The 18,357-nt window shown below is 36.8% G+C and overlaps 1 protein-coding gene across 1 annotated transcript in view; it reads right to left on the reverse strand.

The window, feature by feature from the left end:
* Nucleotides 1-18,357, reverse strand: part of kek5 (leucine-rich repeat, immunoglobulin-like domain-containing kekkon 5 protein) — a 266,130-nt gene that overhangs the window by 49,528 nt on the left and 198,245 nt on the right. Inside the window, exon 5 of the mRNA XM_018452110.1 lies at nt 12,434-12,506. The gene's annotated coding sequence lies outside the window, so the exon portion shown is untranslated. The remainder of the gene's footprint in view (nt 1-12,433; nt 12,507-18,357) is intronic.

Genomic DNA, 18,357 nt, shown 5'->3' on the forward strand with positions numbered 1-18,357 from the left:
ATACGGCAATCGTGCCGTAAGGACGCTTACAGTAAGGAACCGTACAACAACAGGCGGATCTTATAGTGTAGCGACATAATCTCACGACAGATCGGGACTCGTGACCCAGTATACATTCACGATACCCCGCGTACACGCCGCAATCTTCGATAATCACCCTCAACCCACTTCGTACGTCCCTTGTTCTTTCCGCCGTAATAACGTCCACTTTAGAAAATTGCCGCGCATATTCGTCTACGACGGATATAGAAAACTCTGGGTTTCGTTCCGTGTCTCGTTTGCAGACACGGATATAACGACGCCACCTCGGCGCCGCTAATTTTGTGCCGTAAAATATACCCCTCGCGGAAAATGCTCTTACTCTATCTTCAACGTCATCTTTTCCCGTCCGGGAACAGAGGTGTAGACTGGAATGACGTCGGATGTAAATGCGTCAGCGAGAGCGAGATTACATTTGCGAGATATCGTTTGCAAACTAAGTGAATCGATAGCGACGAACGCGTTAGCGGATCTTAAACATGCTAATGGCAAACTAAATGCGGTTCGCCACGTGTGTCCACGGATCGTCAGAAAATCTGATTGACGTGCATGCGTTGCACCTGCTTTGCGGTGACGCATGGGCTCGATGTAGCCGATGCAGAGTGAAATGTCTATATGCGTTAATCTACACGTGACCACGCACACGTGATGCTGGCGCTGGTTCGATAGGATTTTCTGTGGTTTACGACCCTATTATGTGGGTACCTTCGAATGAGAAAATTCGCATTATTCCTCTTGAAGATAAAAAGCCTAGAGATATGTATAAAAGGCAGAGATCGATAGAAAAACGTTTATTACTATTCCAGAGCAAGCCCTCTAAGAATGTATAGATAATCGAAAGAAAATAAAGAAAAATAACATAGAATATAAGAAAAATAATATAAATTAAAAATAACGAAGAAAATAAATAAAAGAGAGAAAGAGTTAATAAAATTAATAAACTGTTGATGCAGCGATCGAATAGCGGAGTAACACAATACGCAATGTTTTTTTTTTAAATACTATGTGTTAGCTTGGATATTAATTAACAAAAAGAGCAAATATGCGTGTAATATGCGTGTAATTAAATTAAATTAAAAAATTAATATGATATTACGTAGTAATAGAAATATAGTCTTCTACTTATATCCAACCACTGCTATATACACGAAACGTTTAATTTTCGTTAGTGACTTAAGTAAAATCGCCTGAAGCGAGACACATCTCTCGCACAAACCATGTAGAGAAAAGCTGTATCTGTGCACGATACCAAATAACACGCATTTATCTTCGATATATACGCGGTGTAGCGCGGGGCGTCTCTTTATTACAGCAGTTATGAATAGGAGCTAAAATGAGAGTGCAAATGGGAATGTAATGCGATGCCCCGCATTGGCCCAGTAATTCGGGAAAGTCGTCGGATGTACACACACTGTAGGTACCATATCGTAGTCTCATAGCAATCGTTTCCGTCTCTTTGCCTTATCATTCGAATGTTAAAGTCCTTCATGTGAACCCTGCAGCTTTTCACAGCGCGATTATTAAACGCACGGAAGAGCACGGATCGCGGAAATACACGCTATGGGACGGATATTATCAGTTGTAATGTCGGCATATTCTCGGTTATAGCTGTAAAGTACGTGAGACATATGAAATACGATTTCCCGTATTTCAGACGCGAGAACGGTAATTCTGACGGTACACAGAGGAGTGATGAAGTTAAATTAATCCGTAACCACCAGTCTAGATGAAATCCGAGATATAATATGGTTACTACGGTAAGCTAAATTTCAACTTGATAAATAAACAATAGCATTATCGCTATTATCGTTAATTTCGAAAGGATCTGTATTTCCTGAATTTAACGTCGGTCGCTGTAAAAATATACGGAAAGAAAAATTTTTGGTACTTGTGACTATAGTTGCATGGTAAAATATTATGGTCAGGAGATACATTATAATTATTTCTGCTATATTAATATAAAATAATATTATATTTTTGTGAGCTGTATAAAAGAAAGGATTCCCTTATTTTCGAAGTGGATCTTGAGGTTCGATAATATTCATATGTAAAATCGTAAATATATTTTTCAGTTCTATTAAACTGCATTTTTCGTAATTAGTTCTTTAGAGAATTAAATTGACGATGTTATTTTCAAATATTATTTTCAGCTGATTTATGATTATATTTCAAGTCTAATAAATTAAATCGGCGTGCAGTTAGTTTATGGAACTGAGAAATGTATTTGTGCAAATTAAATATGAACATTATTAAGCACTAGTTGTAAAATTCACTTCGAAAATAAGATTCTTCCTTTAATTTAATTTATTCTTATTATATTAGTCTAAATTTAATTTATAATTGTATTTATGGTTCTATGTACCAAAAGATCATTCCGAAAATAGTATTATCTACATATATAGTTGTTTTCAAGATATTATAGCAGTAAAACTATAAAAATAAAGCTCCTAACAATAATTATTTTACCACGTAATTATAGTCACAAATACCAAAAACTTTTCTCTCCGTGTAACTTAAATAATAAATGTGAACAAAAATTCTTGCAAGTTTTCTTTTTTCATTCATGTTTATTTAAGTTACACTGATTGTGAGAGAAAACTTTTTGATATTTTTGTGACTGTAATTGGTAAAATAATTCTATTCTATTTACAAGCTCTTGCAAGCTTTCTTTTTTATTCACGTTTATTTAAGTTTCAACGAAGTATTAGTCGACGTGAATCCATGATCGAAGAATCATGGCGTCTGTTTGTTGTTCAAGGGTTCGGTTTCATCATGGAAGGGGCCCGTGGGAGCCAGCCATGAGATGAATGCAATGGCTATCGTTGAATCTATCGCGTATCTAACGATAAAGGCTACGTGTAATGAGAATGTGCGCGCGCGTGCGCGCCGGTGAATTCATTACCCAAGTAGTGAAGATCGAAGAACCGCATTGTTCGGTTTCCTTTCGGTGCATCTATTAATCCCGACGGCGGCGAACTTTCAGTAATTGAAACGGCGAGTTAACTTAGGCAGAGCTCCGCAGATCTTTTACGCTGCGCTCGCTTTGTGCTCGGCGTTCCCCACCACAATCGTACGTGTGAAATAATAAAAACCGAGGATATGAAGTGTGTACTGCATCGATATAGCTATCCTTTTCTTTCTTTCTCTTTACGCGAGGGTGCAACTCGATGGTGTTGGACGTATGGCGCGAGCGCCCAGCGTCCCTACAACTGGCTGCGATGCATTCACGAGAATTCGCATCACATCCCCGTGTACATACTACTACGCCACGTCCCTGCATCGACTTCGCGTTCTCTTTAATACTCTTTTCGTGTCCCTCGGAATCGCCTTCCTCCCCGTCGTCACCGCCGCCCCCATCGTCCCCGGCCATTCTCTTCCCCGTTCTGAATGTGTTCCTACGGTCATGTACTTTCCAACCCATGGAGATCGCGTCGGTCGAGTACAATAGGCCCTCCCGACCGACCCTTCGCCCTCTCGTAGTGGCTCACCCTCCAAGAACCCACGCCGTCGACGAAGCGTATACAGGCATACGTGCCGACACGCCGACGACACGTCTTGTCGGTACATCCGCCGATTAACAGGCGAACGAACGGCGATCCTGGTTCAACAACGTTCGATGGGTTTTGGTCGCTCGACATCTTGCAAGGCTTTACAAAGATAGACTAAAAGAGAGAAGTAAGCTTTTTAAAATCCTTCGTTTTATCTCGAGATTACTTTGCACTATAACGTTCTATATTTTACACAGACAAAAATATAATTTTCGTAAAAAATTAATAGCATTCCAAAATATGCTTCTTTTAACGATTACCGTAAAAAGTAAAAGCACAGTGAAAATAACTTTATGAAGCATAAGATGTGATTATTCAACATTATTATTTAACTGGTTATTACGAAATCTATTTAAAAAATCTAGATTTAATAGATGTAAGTAAAAAGTAGAAGAGAGAACAAAGAAACTGGTAAGAATTGTTAGTTGATCTAAATTCGTGAAAATTGAGATGGGCAATGTTAGACATATTTTTGAACACCTTCCTTCGAGTGCAACCCACCGCAAACCCGTCTCAAGGGAGGCAAAGATACACGACGTGCTTGACATAGATTGAATCGACAATGGTTTTGTAGACGCTTGTCTTTTTAGATGCACAGTGACTGCAGTGGTGAAGAATTGCAAACATGCGGTCTGAGGCATGCCCGAATCCTAGCTTCTGTATTGAGAGAAAAATGTTTGGCATTTATGACTATTAAATTGCATAGTAAAATAGTTATTGTTAAGAGCTCCACTTTTGTACTATTATAAGTTATGATATGTTAGTAGTAATATTTATAGTTCTACCACACACACAAAAAAAATATATAGTTGGCACCGAAAATGATAAAGTATTGCAATCATTTTTTTTCTCTTAATGTGATAATCGAGAGTGTATTTATTGAAAATTTATAATATAAAACTAATGACGCATGACTAAAAAAAATCAATCAATAGAAGTTAAAATAACTCAGAAATTAAATAGTAAAAAAGGTTAAAATGATTCAGATTCTTTGTAGTCTTTATACGCTACACTGGTTACCATTAATAAGTACTTTATACATCGCAATGGGTGAGAGATATAAAAGCACTGTTACAATTATCAGTGGAACAATAGATACTGTTGAAGAATTAATAATTAAATACGCATTAAGAACCAGCTATTGAGAAGTCTGATTACATGAGGTGGCTTTTGAAATCTCTTCTTTAAGAAACGAATCGAAAACATGAGATTCGTTTGTATGTGTGCGTTGTTCGCTTTGTCTGGTTGATGTGAAAATAAGGGACGATAAATCGCTGCTCTTTCGGACGTGAAAGGAAAGCGTAAGAGGTGCTCGTCGTGCTCACGCTGACGGAAACGCCGAGTGAGGCGCCGAGCGACGATTAATTCAGCTTCGTTGGCTCAGAAAAGTGGTCTCGTTCGCGCAAAACTGGCGAAGATCGCGATCAATTGGGCACTTTACGTCACTTATTATTGGCGCAGATACAGCGTGGAACGCGCTATTATATAGCTCCATAATAATACTTTCAATGCGCTTTGCTGGTCTTATCATATTTTATAAGGGCAGCCCGATCGTTTCTCACGTATACGGTCGATGAATTATCGTGTTGTTGAATCGTAGTTACATTTATCAATTTTTCACGCGATACCTACGCAAATGTTCAAAGGTCTTTAATCAATTGTCTAATAACAGAATATTGCAATAGGAAATGCAAGCTTGTACATCACGCACGGAATCCGTGACATAACAAATAATGATTTCGCAGAAGTTAATAAAGTACAATTTTGTTACCATGCGTTATTTATCTAACTTTTTCGCGCGAGCTACACCCGTTAGCTAATTAAGTAATTTATGGGTGTCCAGAGACCGTCGGAACGTCGTACATTCGCAGGGCCGCTTTAATTTAAATAGATTAATTTCTATCCGAATCCGGGATACACAAATTTCACCGACATTTTCTATTAATGGCTCATTTGGCTCGTTTAAATCGTGCATCGAGCAATGTTTTATTGTCGTTCTGACATAAACCGATGCAAATACTTATACGTACCGATGTACCAACTGCGACCAGTCACGATTGAAAGCCCAGCTGTAGCCTTGCGCGTTTCAGGATTTTTTCCCCGATTGCGTTTACCTCGCACGTCTGTCTTATACACGTAGAATAATTCATACAATGACACGAATATTCATCTTTTTACATGGAAAGCGTCTTTTGCAGTAATTAAAATAAAAATTAGTTTGAATTCCTTGCACGAGTTTTTTGTACACCATATACCTACAGAATTATTAGCAAAATAGAAAAAAGCTTTCCCTGCGACTATTCTCGGACTAAAGTCTGAAAAGAGCACTGAATAAAAAGCAAAGCAAAACATATGAAAACTTTTAAATTAGAAACAAAAGGTATAATAAAAAATAAACGAATACAATAAAAAATGAGTACAATAAAAAATGACAAAATAAAGCAAAACTTTTATCGTACTGTTTAAAGTATTTTTAACGCAAAATCTTCAATCTTGAAACTCACTTCTGAAAGAAGAGTACTTATCTTTTTGTTTATTTCAGCGATCTCTTTTCATATATTGTATAATTCTGAGTTTCTTGATTTTTAATTTATTTATTTCATCAAATTTTTGTTTTGCGCATTAATTGAAATTTAATCTTCTCACTAAAACACTATATATGTTCTAATCGTCTTAAATAGACATTTCTTATCTTGACCCTACATAATTTCGGAACGTCTCACAATAAATCCATTCGAACTTGGAAAATGTATGATTACTGAAACATTGTAAACATTATGTTACAATGCTTCCTAGAAAATTTAAAAAATTCTATAATTTTTATAATTTAATAGAAGAGAAGGTGATATTATGACACCCCAGTTACATTTTAAACAATAACTTTGTTAATAATCAATATTTAAGTTTAAAACTTGACAATTACATTCGTTAAAATGTTGTTGAATCGATTCTGGACTTAAAGTTATGAAATATTTAATACTTAGGATACTATTAATAAAAATGTGGCGACATTGCATAATAACTCGAAGAAAAAAATGAGTGGTAATGTGGCCTTTCATAAAAATAACCTTAAAATATTAGTTTTGTTTAGAAAACAGTATTTGGTTACAAAATTAACAAAAAAGTAAAACATTTTAAAATGTATGCAAATGAATGTATATACATTCATATAACTTTTGTATATAAGCTGCTCAGTACTAAAAATCTCAGTACTAAAAATAGAGTACACGTAACATAAACTATAGATTAACCGTAGAGCTGTACAATCGATTATCAAATAATTATTTTTATATGAAAATCTCAAAAAAGAGGTTGTGAGTAACCAATATCCATAGATGGCCACATTAGCAAAATGCCATGGTATTGTTTAAATTTGCATTACTCAAAATATATACAGTTAAATAAAATGTTAAATAGCAAATAACACACTCAAAAATACATATATTCATGTGATAATACGCTCAAGTTTAAGAAAAATGAGGAAGTAGGTATAATTAAATGCTAAAGTGTACCTCGGAAACGTTTCGAAATACTTGAAAGTAAAAATGCGTTATAATAAGTGCTAATTATTGAGTATTGGTAATATTAGCGTCATGGTGTAACGGCGAGCTACTGAACTAATAATTCCATAAGTAATCATTAGGATTCGCTATATAATAGCGGAGATATTAAGGGAGGCCACAATATGTACACTGGTCACCACCTTCTCCTCTAATATTTAAAGAAGTAAAGTTTAAACTTAGAATTGGTATCACAATAATTTAATTTTAGATTAATAAATTCCTTGATTCCCTGATTTTTCCCAGTTTTTCCTGACCATTAATAACCCTGTCAGTAACAACCTACATTCTCATCACATTAGGGGATCATTCCATGCCATTTTAATCAGATTGATCGCTTCATAATTTCTAAAAATTTTGAGAATGTTATCGTTCACTTACCTACGTCTTGCAAGTTAAAAACTAATTAAAAAAATTTTTTTCATTTTGTCGCAGTGGCCATTTTAAATCAATAGCGCACAGTAGTTTTACGTTATAAATTATGCGTTACAAATTATACGTTACAAATTAAACGACCAACCTGGTTGAAATGGCATGGAACGATCCTATTATATTTATTCTTGCTTTTTCTATCATAGACTTATCGCACTATCGCACAGTGCGACTAACCGAGAGATCCAATCATCCATGACAGCTATTGTAAATTACTTCCTGAAAATGGACCTGAAGTACACCCACGTGTCAATCATCTCGTGATCCTTTCAAAGCTCCTTATTCCTCCTTCTACGTATTCTTCAAGGTGAGTAATCGTACCGCACGTTCGATCCTTTCTCGGACACGTTTCGCGTTTTTCGTTCGGTAATCGTATACCAGGTAAAGCGTGTAGATAGGCAGGTATTCCTACTGCCATACTAGCGGACTGCTGCACTGGTACGCGAGCAAAACCACATGGCCTTATCTGGACAATAACGCTTCGCATATATCGTGTCGCGGGCCACCGGTTTTCCTTCCCCTCCTCTCCCGCTCCGAAACTTTCGCGGTTGCGAATGCAATATAAGCTGGATCCGCCGTGCGATTCTGCCAGGTCATGAAGACGTATACATTTTCGCGGGGGTGGCACACAGCTGTGCACATATCATGTCCATGCGATACCCTCGATCGCATGCCGTGCCGCGCCGCGCCACGCCATTGGCAATGCACTTCCCATTGTCGATGGCGGCCCGTTCGAGCATCGAACCGCGGCCTCTTTTCCACCTTGGTGGCATCGTGGATATTAAGGTCAATGCGAGCAATCGCGCAGGAAGCGATGGACCGATTTTCCGCATAATTTCGCATGACATTACCGCAACGCGAAGCCGCGGATTGTCCGATGTGACCACGAATTTTCGAGCGTATCCGCGTCTTTCCCCGTTCCTCGAACTTCCCGTTAACGAGTTACATGATAATTACAAAAAATCCGTTTGCTGTTCGAATATGATATGGAACGGACGGGATTGCGATAAAAAAATCTAACTTTTAAATATAGGCAGAGCAAAATTTTACAATAATAACAAAAAATCGCAGAAAAATCATTAGGGCTTCGCTATAATGTTCGAAAGACTTTGCCTGTTTAAATAAAAAAATAAAATACATTTATGCATTTCGAATAATTTCAATTAACTGTAGTACAATAATTTAACGAAATGTTTTTACTTCTGAACAGGTTAAATTTCAAATTAATCAAACGACATGTAGAAATATATCAAACCATTAATTCGAAATATAATTGTGTATTTGAACATAAACCGAGTTACTAATACCACTGCCGGATTATCTGAAAACAGCCTGAAAATATGAAATACCTATTATTTCCATGTTCATATTACAATTTAATTGAATTATCGATACGATCAGAAGCATGCAAATAATTGATGAACATGGTAACATGAGGAGTATTTTCATTTATCGACATTAAAAATGCATTTGTATCATCTCCGTAATTCACGCAACCTAATTTCTCGGTTATCTCGTACAGGATAAAGGAAAAGCCACGGTACCGGATATTCCGGAGAACGAGTAAGCCGCGTAGAGTTACGGTACCTCCCACGAGCACGACGAGAAGAGATCTTCTCCGAAGTAGCGACCGTGACAAGTGGCGCGACGAAACTCCAGCGTCGTGTCGATACAATATGGTTAACCCGCGACAGCCGTACATCCCTTTAAATCCACTTTTACGGTGTCGAGGGACGATGCGTGAGATCCGTCAAGATGACGGACATCTTTTAAATTCGCCGAAAAAGCTGCGGGGCTGGCACAGACGAGTCCCCGAGGATACCGAATGTACCTTCAACGAAATGAAATTCTGGTCGGTGCGCTCTCACTCTGCCGTTCTCTCGTCCGACCGTAAATCGACCGGGATGTAGACGACGGGCGGCAATAGATAGATAGGCACACCTACATGCCGAAGTAAATGGAGAAAGCGACCGTTCCAGTCAAGACGATCGAGAGACGTAATTGGCATCGTGCAAACCTAGAGTGGTCTTGATTCAAGATCCCAATACCGTGCCCTTCTCCGTTAATTGCGCAATGCCGAAATCGGGCGCGCATCGGGAATAATTGAAATCACACGAGAGAGCCGGTTATTCTCGCTGTTTAACCATGTTTACGCGACATCAGATCCATTTCGACACAGGCGAAACGTACATCGAATTTCGCCAGATTCAACTCTCCAGAGCTATTGGATCCATTCAATTATAAATCTATTTGTCAAAAGTGTCAAACAATCCAATTTTCTTTGTCTTATATTACTCTTATATATCTTTAAATTTGGATTATTTTTATTAAAATATACTTAATATTCATTCTTTTCTATACGAATTATGTCATTTTGGTTCCTTGAAATTAGTTTATGTCTTTTAACCATAGAAGATTGTTGTGATATTGTATGTTACTATCAACATGTAAAAAATTTTATGTACATAAAAATAGGCCACTCTTAATAAATAGAACGCAAATTTCTCTCTCTTTCTCTCATACATTTTACACTTTTAATGACGAAATACTTATAATCTAAATTTTTATAAACAAATAATCTAATTATTAACTTAAAAGGAAAGAAAAAATAATACAATATCAAATTTAACCGTGAAATAATATATATATACACTGTTAAATCTATCATATAGTATAAAATAACGAAGTGATTGAGTAGAAGCAATGGCGACTCACGTTAAGTTAAATTTGACACTATAGATTTAACAGTATAGTCTAATCTGATTTTGTGTGTGTTGTATTTCATACACTTAAATAAAATAACACGAAACGAGAATGCAAAAGTGCTTAAAAATTATAATCATTTATTACGTTCTCTGTTATAATACTTACTATCAGATCAAAACTGATATATAAAAAAACGGATAGAATTTTTAAAAGTCTCCACTTATATCCTAGTTTTTAGTATAGAGGATTGGATCTCGTAATAACCATTGAAAGCATAGATTAGTGTTCATTGATCTCGCTATATGCAAAATTTACGTATCTAAAGCACTCTAGTGTTAATTAATATAAATTAAATGGATCTCATAGCCAGCAACAGTAACTATGTTACTGATTTTAGCATTAGCTCCGGAGAGTTAAAATCAGTTAATATTAGCATTGATATGCATGTGACCTTACGCCCGTAGTAAATTATTACAGCGGTGCGTGCGTTCGTCCATTTGATGATTTCTATACTCACTCTCCTTTATTTTGTCTCTCCTTCCTCTCTCCTTTCTCTCTTCCTCTCGGTAATTTTGAGTTATTAAAATTGTCTACCTAATTAAAAATTTTTCTATTATTCTTCCACTCCGATTATTCCATACGCATAGTATTCTGCATCACATATCAGCGAAGTATTTAGTTATGAATCATGTAGTGATCATTACAATGGAAATTTCATGAAAATTAGATGTCGAAGAGATGTGCCGCACAATAGTGCGTCAATGCGTACTAAACGTGAGATATTAAATACACAATAATGAATTGAGAGTTACTTTGCGAGATAATCCGTATGTCATTTCAACTAATCTCGATTTTCGTGATTACTGGACCATAGAGTTAATAGCGCTATTTCAAATTAATTATATTTGCCGCGTATATTATATAATTACTATATATATTATTAAATCACAATTAGTGTAATCGTTATTATTGTTACCGACATATTTAATCACAATAATTAATGCGTAACTTTTTTTTATGTCGGAAATTTATACAAGCGCATAAAGATGTAATTCGTGCGATTAAAATTTAGTTATATTTTATATACGCGATCTATATAAATGCAATTGCTTCATAAAAATTACAATTCTAAACTAAACGAGATAAAGAAGCAAATGAAGACTGTATTATACTCATATTTCCGATACCTCGTTATAAAAACAGCATTCGTTTATAACTCGAGAATACAAAAGCAGTGGTTGAGGTATAAACTTTGACTACCAGATAATGTTCTACATTTCGACCTCGATATCCGATATACGAAGCGTGTATATAATGGGAGCACACGTATCAAAATGAAAAAGAGGGCAGCAGTGCGCGTGTTAATTAATTGGCTCAGCTAAATGGCAGCATCTCGTCCGCATATTTACCTGTATGCGTCAATAGATAAATCGGAAGCACCGGCAATCGAGTCAATCACCGAGAGTAAAACCATGCGCGGATTTATTTCGTTCTCTTCGCTTCTAGCCGCGCATCCGCGTAAAGTTAACCGCGGGCCGCTCGCAAAACCCTGATAAATTGAATTTCAATTGCGAAAAGCGTATATGCGTGTCCCCGAAATGTAAATCTGGAACCGTGAGAAGCTTACCGCAGGGTGGATAAGCGAGTGAGCGCTCGATGGTCCGCTTTCATGTGTATCGTCATCTCCTAGATTAGAGTTGATCAGAGCGGAGATCAAAGCGTAACGAGCTTATTTATGATGCATATTTAATTTAATAAAATACATTTTAACAATTGTCAGCGTACAATGCTGCGTATAAACAGAGGATTCCTCTTGTGCGTATCCACGACAGAAGAATACGAATTTCGAAACTGAAATTCTGAAATTTCGTCACCGTGCATCCTCTCTTCCACGCGTAGTATTTCAGGGGAATGCTCACGTCGTCAACAGCATGTCGCACGCCGCCACGACAAACTCGTTACAGTATTAAGCACCCTCGGGAAATCTTTCTTTCGTGCCGCGTGCTTAACGAACGTTCTTAATAGAATTACCGCATTTGCGCCGCGCGGCGCAAGAATTTGCGGTTCGTTGCCCGTGGCATGTTAAGTGGCAGGCCGGCAATTGAATTTGAAGTCGCCGAGCCTGGGTCAGTTTATCGCGCTGCTTACCTACGTGTCGAACTGGGATAACTTCTCCTGGACTACATGGACAGTGCGATCATGTCTCTCAGCGGTCGGCATCCTGAAATTAAACGTTGAATTGATCATTAATCACTGGTACACGTTCGCATCGATTACATTAACCTTCTGCAGGCAATACGAATTTTAACTATTCCGTCAATAATAGTGGTCTTCATAAAACAGAGCAAATTTGTTATTGTTCCAGATTAAATAAAAATCGAAAAAAATTCTATACTTGTCAAAACTGTAACGAGTTTTTACTATCATAAAAGTTAGATTGATATTACTTATTTTTTTTTTACAAATTTGAATTTATCTATCAAAATTCACAATTAAAACATTTGACGGTGCCTTCAATTCAGAAATTAAAAAAAGATAAGTATGTTAAACCGAGATTAGAGTTAACCCTACATTAATGAAACTGGGCCCTGGATATGCTTGCGTATTATTTTCGAGAGAGTTACGTTTATTTCCACTGATGTAAATTAAATTTTAATCACGATTCAACTACTTTTCTTCAATTTTAATAATTAGAAAAGGATGATGAGCAAGTTGATTCGAGATTAATCTACATTGGTGGAAACGGCTATTAATTGGACGTGCGTAGAAAATGTAGCAAAATACAAACAATTCATGTTTAAAATGCCACGAAGAAAGTGTTTATTTATTGCGAACATTACTCCTGTCTCGCCCAACAAAATTGTCCTGCTTTGCATCCGGAAATATCTGGTCATACTATTATAATTACGGTAGGTAAGTTCTCGCTGGTAATCGCGCGTTGTCACGGTCGAAGCAATACGCATTTTACGCGATGTTTTAATTTTCGCGTATATTCCTAGTCTCTGTTATCTACCTTTTAAATGATCAGATTAAAAGTTTGCGCTTTTTGGCGTTATCTAAAATTCTCGGGTCATCTGCTCTCATTTTCCTTTGAGATCACCTCGTTAATACATAAGAGCAATGTAACATCGTCACCATAAACGCCATTAAGGATCGTTTTCTATACATTACAACTGACGTCTCATTCACTTCCGTAGTTGAATCTCATCGCGTGAAAATTGGAAAAGTTCAAAGCGCTCGTCGCCGCCACTGGCGCGATGTTAAAGAGAACGAAAGAGCGGCTGGGGGCGGTAAAAGGGAAACTGCGGCGCGCCGAGGTCGAGAATAGAGAAAAAGAGAGAGAGAGAGAAAGCTAGAGAGATAAAAAGAAGGGATGGAACGGAAAAAGCGTGGATGAGAGAAGCCGCGGGAGATATTGTTTCCGCAGCGTAGAGCGATTGCGTTCGATTTTATGGGACGCAGCAACTCGCGCGAAACGAATCTATTGTGCGAGAGGAGTTAAATCGTGTACCACCGTGAATTTAATATGCGCGAGTGCTGGGACCGTTCGAGTTGCACGTTGCATACATACCGGCTGCCTGCTATCGGCGTGTGCCGGTCAATTTTAATCGGCCCGCCAGCCGTAACCTCCGGAAGCGAAAATGTCCAAAGTTTCGCGTTTACATTCAAGCCAACTGAATGTTATCCACCGTCAAGATGTGCCCAGGGCGGTTCAACTTGTAAATGCTTACACCGCGAACCGCGTTTGTAAGACAAAAGAGCTACTCTGTTTCCTTTTACGCTGAAATTATACGAGATATCGTTATACTATTTCACGCGGTTTCCTCCGTGAACTTGTATAACATACAAGTGCATATTTAAAGATGATATTTCAGATATTTCATAAATTCTATTAAAAAAATGCATATTAAATCGATGCTCGAAGTATTAGTTTCTTTCCATTTACGACGTCAGGTAGTACACCTACGGTGATCATACGTCTTTTATTGTAAAGGACTGTCCTTTATTTTAAGTAGCTGTCCTTTAGATTTATTTGTTTCTTCAAAATTCAATTTTGTCCTTTATTTTTTAATATTGTCTTTTATTTATAAGAAATTCTTTTCTAACTAGCGTCTATAATATTATATCAATGAGCAAAGTTTTACCGGAAATATCTTACAGTTTTGTGCATATAAATATTATACAATTTGTTTTTGTTAATTATATTTCTTAATTTTTTAAATTAAATTTATTCAAACCAGAGTTTTTTCATTTTTTATTATTTCGAACCTTTTAATATTCAGATCAAAGGTTTGTTCCAATACAGTCGAATCAGTTTCAAACTATCAGAAAACGGCGCATTATCTCTATTTATACTGTGCAATAAAATGTTATAATGCACAAATTTTTGACACTCACGAACTGGTTTAAAAATATATAAGGACAAAGCCCTAAAATTTTCAGATTTGTCCTTTATTTTCTTTAAGAAAATATAGTCACCGTTAGGTATACCGATTCTCAGATAATTCTCACTTGTGACGTCATAAATCAGTTGAATGCGCGTTCCTTTTGCATTCTGATAAGTGAGATTCAACTGAGTTTTTATTTATAATCTGCACAGGATCGAGAGTATCGAGACCGTATGCTTTAGTGAGTCTCATAAACTCACTTCAAAGTGAGGTTATGAACTGTGTTAACATGTGATAACTTTTTGCCAAAGTAAGCAAGTAGTAACGTCATTAATCTGAGTATAAAATACTGAGCTCACTTTAAACTCAGTCTCACTTGTGTGTAAATGGAAAGCAACTATTGTTGCCAATTTTCTCGCTGCGTTTACTTCATGAACGGCAGTCAGGTCATCACATATTTTGATAGTTTTACGTATCGAGAAGTTTTAGTATAATAATAAGTGTAATATTAACCCTCCGTTGATAAGATTAGGGTAAAAATGACCCTACGGTTCGTGATCCACTAGTCAAAGCGTTTTTTGTTTAATTCAAAGTATAAATTTATAAAGTATAAACAAATAAAACTATATTTTCATCTATAAATTTTATCTATATAAATAAACAGAGAATGAAGTTTTATGTTACTATTTACTTCTTTCACTCATTTTGTACATTAATTAGATGAAAAATGAATCGATCCCACCTTACTAGATGCGTTCTAAAAGTTCACCTTATCAACGGAGGTTTAATTTTATGGGAGCATTTAATGGGATCCTAATATGACAGAATCATCGACATTATAAGTTAGAAAGTTCTCCAAATTGGTACAAATTGCAAAATCTTTTTACATAATTAAGGAGATATTGGCGTGAATGAACTGACGGAACCGTTGTTTTATTAACTTACTCATATCATGTGGTAGAAAAAATAAGATGTATTATTCCAATGAATGTGCACTCGTCCATAATAATTCGAAATTGGTCGTAGATGCTAAAAAGCAATGCGGCTGCTAACAGTTGACGCTAAGTCAGCTGTCATTTTAAATTTGCAGTTGTATTTGTGATCAACTTTTGATTGGCTGCCTTCACATTGCTGCTACTATTATACGTAATAATACACCTTGTTTTCTTCCATGTGATTTACAATACATACGATTTACGAAACATCGATATAAATCTACTACTACATCAATATCACACGCACATATAATATAAAATGTTAACGCAGTTTTTTATCTTATATTAAAGCTCCTAGGTTTATTTCTAAAAGCACGGTATTATTCTTTCATATAATCCTTAATCCGGACGAAGCTTGGTTTTTTTATACATACGAAGCATAAAACTTTTATGTAAAGCATACGTATATGTTGTTACGAGTCGACCAAAAGTTGATAACAAAACTGTAATTTTCCAATTTTTTTCGTTTTTCATATAAAATCGTGCAGTTCGAACTACGTTATTGTCTATATTTTAATTCTGGAGATGGATTTTCAAACTGTAAAAGTAATGCATATGAAAAATTGGTATAAAAATTATTGCGTTCGATCGATAAAGCGGATGACGTCAGTAATTCCTTTAAAAATAAAGATATTCATAAAAAAGGTGTGAGACGAGAAATTCGAAAAAAAGTTGAAAAATTACAGATACTAAATGCGATGTTTTCAATTTTTCGATTTTTTCTCGTTAAATCAACCTTTTTTTTGTTCCTACGTATTTTGATTGCGTAAAAGAATTTTGCAATCTGTATAATCAATTTGGAAAACTTTCTGACCTATAAATGTTGGTAACTCCATCATTTTAGGACTTCCTTAAATATTCCAACCAAGTGTAATAAAAAGTAAAAAATCAGAAGCGAAACGCGCATCTATCTAGTGTAAAAAAAGATGTTTTTTTTAATGTACAGCATCATTTCTCAGCTCGTTATTTCACGAGCATTTCATACATTTCATATACTAATTAAATATTTTTTGTCGTAATGACATCGCATGATGTATACGTTACGGTTAAATTTGACATTTGAAACCTGTTAATTTAACACAAGGATTCACCGATATTTCCACTTAAATACCACAATGACATATACGTATCATTTCGCTTAAATAAGCACACGATATTTACTCAACATTCGTCTAAAATATTCGTCGAAATTCCTTCACAATTCATCCATCGTGTGTTGTAATGGTTTGCGCCAATCGAAGTCACATTCTTTTTCGCTGAAAGTCAGAATAAAGGGAAGACATTATCAAGGAAGAGACAAGAGGCAGATGAACCTATCTCTGCTTGCTCGCTCAAAGCTGCCTCTTGTAAGGAATCGCGGGCAATTGCTAGTAACTAATTATTTGCGGCTGTCCGGCTTCGCGAGCCGCAGTCAGTCAGTCCTTTGAGAGATGCCTCCTCTTCGTTCGGAAGGTTCCTCTACGTGGGAAACCTTACAGTATTACCCTTCCGTCAGTTCCCTTCATGCTGGTTGGCACAGGCTTCGCGACTTGGCGATGGTAACGTTTATCCGAGACCTGTCGGCACCTTCTTAATTGTGCTACAATTAACGTCGACAACCATCGTTATACCGTCATCCCATATTTATCAATTAACTGGCGAATATGGCGTAGGTGATGTGTCATGCCAATCGACTTGCGCGCGCGGAATGTAGGCGAGTTGCACGAAATCGATAGGAACGAGCAGTTTCCTGTCGGGGCCATGCACCGTGGATGGTTACGTGCCTCCTTGAAGTTCGATGAAAAATTTATGAAGAGTCGGATTTACGAGAGGCGGCGAGCTCGCGCGCTTAACGCGTGACGGTGGGAACGATGACGGTGGCGCGCGAAAGAGTGCTGGCTGAAGAAGAGAAAAAGGTCGGCATACGAAGAACACAAAATTCTCCTCGTGCCGTCGTTGGCACGAGAGACGATGGAATTTTTATAACGACACGTTTTGCGCTCGGGATTATTTTAGGGACGTTCTCGTGGGAATTGAGCGTGAAAGAGGCGCGCGCACTTCTGCGAGAGTATTCGCAAGAGCTACTGCCGGAAATGAATTCACACGACATCATCACGTACTTCCGGTATTTTTTTATGCTATGCTGTAGATCGCTAATGTAGAAAACATATTATGAAAACTTGCGTACACAGGTGTATTACTTTCGGTTACTTATATCGGCGAGACAGCTGTGGAGAAGGTTATTGCATGATGTGCTTACGAAGCCGCGCGCGTAACAGAAGTTTTTTATATCCGCGATAATTGCATTTCGATCTTTCCCACTGTTTTCGAAACATATTACAAACGCGAAAGCGTGTAAACATAAAACTTCGAGAGATAATCGATAAAACGTGAATTCGATTATGTTCCAATTGGCGAAAAACGAAACGCTATATAGAGAGTCAGTTGCTGGAAAAATGTCGAACTGATCGAATTGAATGAGTACTTCAATTGTAATTTGCAATTTTGATTCAAAATATCGAGCACGCGAATAACCTCGAAACTCTGCAAAAGATAAAATCGTGAATTCGGTTAGTTTCTAACTGATGAAACACGACACAGGTCAATTGAAAAAAAAAAGTCGAATCGATCGGTATGGACTGCTTGAACTATGTCATTTTGATAAAAATAGTATAGAGTTAATTTATACGTACTTAAATCTTTAAGTAGC

This window comes from Mycetomoellerius zeteki, unplaced genomic scaffold, assembly GCF_001594055.1.
Source record: "Mycetomoellerius zeteki isolate Tzet28-1 unplaced genomic scaffold, Tzet1.0 scaffold108, whole genome shotgun sequence".
Classification (NCBI taxonomy): domain Eukaryota; kingdom Metazoa; phylum Arthropoda; class Insecta; order Hymenoptera; family Formicidae; genus Mycetomoellerius; species Mycetomoellerius zeteki.